Consider the following 6,414-nt stretch of genomic DNA (forward strand, 5'->3'; position numbering starts at 1 on the left):
TAATTTTTTTTTGCACACATCGTGGTGATGTTATTAATAAAAATCACTCCATCAATCCTCCAGCCCTTTCACATATTAAGCAATAGATTTACTTATTATTGTAGAATATTCAATGAGTATACATTCATCGTCTAATTGAATATATCGGGTAATCAGATATTTTTAGCTGACAATTTGGGTATCCCATTGGCCGGAGTCTACTGTACTACCATAAACATGATAAAGATTGTAAATAGTATTTTTTTTCACTAATTTATTGACAATTTATTGACATAATACTGGTTGTAACATATTTTATTTTTGTATTCAGGTTGGGACCCCCCCCCCCCTTTCCCCCCAATTATGAGTGGTGTCCCTAAAACAAGGGGTCATTTTACTGTTGAAAAAAAATAAAGAACATTTTTAAGATTTTTATTAAACTCAAAAGTGGGAAAATTCATTATATTTGGAACAACTTTTCTAAATGAGGGATCAAATTAATAAAGAAGATATAAGTTTAAAACAACAGAAAATTCTTTTGACATGTTTTGACCATTCAGTACTTAATAGATGCATAGTTCTTGGGGGAAAAGTTTCATCAAATAATATGAATATAAATGACTTTTTTGTGCTCATTTTTTACAGTGGGTTGTAATGATCTTCCAGTAAGGTTACCCCTCATTTGAAGTGTTGTTCCAAACCTGTTAAAGGTCCATCTTTGTGCATAATTCAAAATTGGAAATTTCAACAAGCTTCTAATATTCTTACTGTAGAAATTAAATAAACCCTGGTCTGCTAGCTACATGTATATATTTTCTACCGATTTAATAACTAGAATCATGCAAACAGACTTAAGAAAAAGGCATGTAAGTTCATCATACAAATATGACACTTTTTCTAGACAATCCAAATCGTGCAAAATACTTCGCTAAAAATTGTAACCTTTAAAACTGTTGTTGTGCAGTAAAAACCCATATGGGAACTTTCAAAAGTTGGCGGGTATGTAACATTGTAACAAGTCTTGCTATTTTTATGCTCCATTTATGGGCATTATGTTTTCTAGTCTGTCCGTCCGTCCTGCTTCTGGTTATAAAGTTTATGGTCCAGGTAGTTTTTGATGAAGTTGAAATCCAATCAACTTTAAACTTAGTACACATGTGTTCCTTATGATATGATCTTCTTAATTTTACTGCCAAATTAAAGATTTTACCTAATTTTCATAGTCCACTGAACATAGAAAATGATTTTACGGATGGGAAATCCATGTACTTATGACCTTTTCTTGTTTGAAGAAAAAAAAATACATCATAACTATAATGGAACAAAGCAGCCTGGGTTAGTGGGGCTGCTTTTATGGTAATTCAAGTTACCTTTTATTCACCTTCTTCCACCTCAGAGCTATCAGCTCTTTGATTTTTAAAGGAGTCGAAGACCTGACATAGTGTGTCCTGTACCTTGGTCATATTCAACCTTTTAGTGTGGCCTTACGTAAAAGAGTTGAAGAGCTGACATAGCGTGTTTTGTGTCATGGCAATATTCTTCCTTTTAGCTTCGCCTCATATAAGAGAGTATTTTAGAGTTTTAGTTTGGCCTGACGTTTACTCATTGTTGGAGGCTGTACGGTGACCTATAGCTGTTAATTTCTGTGTCATTTTGGTCTCTTGTGGAGAGTTGTCTCATTAGCAATCATACCACATCTTCTTTTTTATATTTACAGAGTTTGCATAATGTGTCTTGTGTCATGACCATACTATGCATGTTTGTATAAATAGATTTTAATATGATGCAACATAGGCACATTTCTTAAGTCAGTCATTAATGGGATTTGCTTAAAACCTAATGGCAACTAGAAAGTAACAAAGCCCAAACAAAATTGAACACATATATAACAAAAAAGACTAATAAGAAATGTCCTTATTTCAAGATTATTTAACGTTATAATTTGACAAATTTTATAATGCTGGCAACTATTAATTCCTCCCGCATAATGAAAGTCTATGACCACACGTTATCACTACACATTCTACTATTGTTAAGTTGATAAGAAAATTAAGAAAATAAGAACAATCGTTAGTCAACCTTTGAGATGACGAATTTCAGGTTTAGATTATAGTATGTTATAGTATCTTCTGTCTAAACATAGGTCATAAATCGACACATACATTCTGATTTCAGACGTTGTTGTTTGTTGCTGTTGATTAAATGCGTTGTTTGTTTATTGTTTGATACAGTTCTTGTATTGGTATGTTTCACGACTGTCCTAGGATCGGGGGGGTTGTGTACCCACTAACTCACACCACATCTTCCTATATCTATTAACTCATCCACATTTATATGTACCTGTCCCAAGTCAGGAGCCTGTAATTTAGTAGTTGCTGCTTGTTGCTGTGTTACATATTCGTTTTTAGTTCTTTTTTGTGTACTTAAATAAGGCTGGTTGTTTTCTCGTTTGAATTGTTTTACATTTGTCATTTCGAGGCATTTTATATGCGGTATGGGATTTGCTCATTGTTGAGAGTCGTACGGGTACCTTTAGTTGTTAATTTCTGTGTCGTTTGGTCTCTTGTGGGGAGTTGCGATGACAACCATACCTCATCGTTTTTTAATACATATTGAGTGATTGGAGCGGTGACAATGGACTCAAGTTAGATGTCAAAAAGAAATCGATGGAATCGGTTCTAGATTTTACCAATCGTTACAAATACCCGGTGTGTTATGGTTTGACTAATGTCTATTTGTTGTAAAAACTTATTCGATGAAAGTAACTTTACTAGATTTATTACTATTAGATTAACTAAAAAGACAATTAATTGATCTAGAACGAATAATGAATGAACATTGTGCAATAGTTGTGTTATACAAAATCATACATCTCTATATTTTTATTCATTGTACTAGGTGAACTAGAACACGTAGACAAGTTATTTTTAATTATGCAGACTTTGGGTGTAGGTCAAGTTCTTGCAAACACAATAATTGCATTCCTTACGCGTAGAATAATTTTAATGAAACAGCTGTGTAGTAAAAATATAATGCTTATTCATGAAAGGTCTTTTACATATTTAATTTCAAGATAAATGTATTTACTAAACAATAAGAATCTTCATTATTCATAATACAATTTAAAATTAGCAATCCAAAGTAAGCCAATATTGTCTCATTTTATTGTATTGTTTAATGTCTTTGTAACTTTGTCTCATCTCTTTGCACATGCTTCTAGTGCCCTCTCACAATAGCGAATGCAGGCTGTCTTGTTCTTGGCATAGTTCCGGCATGTTAATTGACAGTCAGCGAATCGTAACTGACAACAAGTTGTATTTGCTTGGGCTGGTGACGCCAACAAAGCCAATCCAAGAAAAAACAGTGTAAATATGTATTTGATCTGAAAAATAAAATAGACTGTGTTCATGTTTTAAAAGTTCAGAATAATCGTAGAGAATTTTGGTTACAATTTTTGTATCTTAAAGAATGTACACACTTTGTTGACTGAACTTCTTTTCTTATCATTGTTTTTATTGTCTCGCCTTGACGGAGAGACTATGTCATTCAAGGGGAACCATTAGTGGTAGGCCAATGTTAATTGGTATTCAGTCGTATAAGTAATAGCACATATCATTTCCATGGATATTATTTGGCCCAAATCCTTCTGTCATCATGTTCTATGAATTTTGAAACTTTTGCTTAGTTTACATGTATTAGTTTGTCATTATATAAGTTTAAAATGAACTGCTCAATGCTATTTGGTATGCAAATTTATTGGCAATATAGTTTGAATGGAGATTATATAGCCCCACCCCGTAATCATGGTTCATTGACTTTGAAACTTTTACATATTTTACAAGTTAATGTTTGTGTTTAGTTTGTTTAAAGGGAACAACTTATAACAAGTCAATGGTATTTCGTATGCAGTTGTATGAACATTAGCACATCTTATGTCCATGGAAATTGTTTTGCCATGTACCATGGTTCACAGACTTTGAATATTTGCATAACTTACATTTTCAAGTATTGCTATTTAAATTTCAACATTTGCATTATCAAAATAACAAATAGGCGAGACATATCTCTGTGATAACAGTTTATGTTGAAAGTCTATAAAACGAAGTTTTTTTCTATGAGTATCACATATAGTTAACATTATCCATAATCCATGAAAATAAGGTCATGGTTATATTAGATGAACATATAGACAGCCTTGTATAGCAGAATGTGTCGCATGGGATTTGCTCATTGTCTAAGTCCTAACGGTGACCTGTAGTTTTTAATTTCAGTGTCATTTGATCTCTTGTGAGTAGTTGTCTCATTAGCAATCATACAACATATTTTTTTTACATGTACACCTTACAATCATTACCTACACTAAATATAATGGCCCTATGACTTAACTTATCTGGGGAAAAGAAAAGAAAAAAAAAACCAGACAAGATATGCATTGTTCAATGAACCATGAAAAGGAGGTCAAAGTCAGACGAAATCTGACAGTCGGGCATGTACACGTTAGAATCATTTTATTCACCAAATATTGTTGATCTAAATGTATCTGCGATGAAGACTTGGTTTAGTATTAGATGCATGCATATCTATAATTGGTTGTTATTGGTTTTGAACTGGTTATCGTTAACGTTAACTGCGAGTACTCTCTGATCTGTACTTATGTCTTTTTATTGTTTGGATGTCCAAGTACTCGGTCATTTGTATTAATCTGATATCTGTAGTCTTTATTAACTGATTTTTATAGTTCGTTCTAATTTTGTACTGTAACACCACTGCCCCAGGTTAGGAGAGGGTTGGGATCCCGTCACATTCTGTATGTCATGATGTGCCTGTCCCAAGCAAGGAGCCTATTATTTAGTTGTTGTTTGTTACTGTGTTACATATTTGTTTTTCTGTTAATTTTTTGTACACTAATTTTAAATCATTTCGGGTCTTTTGTAGCTGTTTATGTGGTATATTGGCTTTGCTCATTATATGTATTGAAGACCATACGATGACATACAGTTGTTGATTTCATTTTGTCACTTGTGAGGTGTTGTCCATTGGCAATCATACTACATCTTCTAATTTTATATTTAATACAAAAACTTAACCTTGAATACTGATACTTGAATTAAAGACGAACCCTGTCTGGTGGATATGTATATCTTGCAAGAGTCCCATGCTAGTAAACTAAATATTGCTATCCAATTATTCATAATATGTGAGTATGTCACATGTCAGTGATCCACGAACACGAGGTCAAGATACACGGAGTTATGATAAAACGGAAAGATCGTACCATAAGTTATTTGTATACAAGGTATGAAGCATTCAAATCTTCTACCTTCTGAAATATAAAGCTTTAAAGTATATACAAATCGTTTACGTCACTGTTGCCGCAGTCCCTGACTTGTGTGCTATTTAGGCCAGACTCTAAACCGTAAGCGATCGAACCTTTTTTTTTAAATTCATGTTACATGACCCCTCCTCTTTTGCAAAATCAATAGAGAAATTAAATGCAATCAAGTAGGAGAACAAAACTATGCACAAAACTATTATCATAGGCAACCATAGATATAAGGAGATGTGGCAATGAGACAACTCTCCCAGACCACAACTCTCCGTCCAAGTCACAATTTATAAAAGTAAACCATTATAGGTCAAAGTACGGTCTTCAACATGGTTGTTTTAAATTTCTTTCCATGTAACTTATAGTAAAATAAGATACTGATATCTATCAAACTTGATTGGTGAAACTCATTGTCTGTTCCAGAAATAAAGAATAAGAATCGAGTATTAAAGTGCGGGATAAAATGCAAAAACTGAATTTGTTCAAAATCGGGTAGATTTGTGATGCAGAATTTAACAAACATTGCTGCAACTTGTAAAGTGCCTACAAACAAACTTTGAAGTCGTAGCAGAATTTACAATTGAAGAGTTTATTAAGAGGATTTTTGTTTTAATAACTGAAATATTTACACAGTACACATTACAATATATGTATACCATAACCATGCACCTCCTTATCTTTGAATGTTAAAATGTTTTCATAATTGGTAATGTTTTACTTACTTGCATTTTTAGTCGTAGTGCTTATGTCTTGTCCAAGATATACAGTTTTTAGTGGTAATGATCTCTATTTATATATATATACTTACGATAACAGGTGGTATGACTAGGAAAACAATGCTGTACATGTAGGCCTATTGAAGCCTCTGGTTATTACAATTAATTACTATATTACGTATCAAATTTTCAAATTTATATATGCCAGCTGCATTGCTTGATATAGCCCGTAACAATATTCTTTTAAATGGTAAATTATTGCTATGTGGGTAAATGGGGATGTTCCTTGATTATTGAAGACTGAAAAGTGAGCATTTTGATCAAGCAACTTGCATTCATATAAACATTTCGAACTCATTAACTAATTCAACCTTTTTTCATGTAAAATTCGTA

General features: G+C 32.7%; 1 long non-coding RNA gene across 1 annotated transcript; it reads right to left on the reverse strand.

Moving 5' to 3' along the window:
- Positions 1-3,028: 3,028 nt before the first annotated feature.
- Positions 3,029-6,118, reverse strand: LOC143065316 (uncharacterized). Its single transcript, XR_012975442.1, has 2 exons — positions 6,028-6,118; positions 3,029-3,361 (listed from the first exon to the last, which is right to left on the reverse strand). It is a non-coding gene; the product is annotated as an uncharacterized LOC143065316 (long non-coding RNA).
- Between the last annotated feature and the right edge of the window lie 296 nt (positions 6,119-6,414).

Source organism: Mytilus galloprovincialis, chromosome 2 (assembly GCF_965363235.1).
Source record: "Mytilus galloprovincialis chromosome 2, xbMytGall1.hap1.1, whole genome shotgun sequence".
In the NCBI taxonomy this organism is placed as follows: domain Eukaryota; kingdom Metazoa; phylum Mollusca; class Bivalvia; order Mytilida; family Mytilidae; genus Mytilus; species Mytilus galloprovincialis.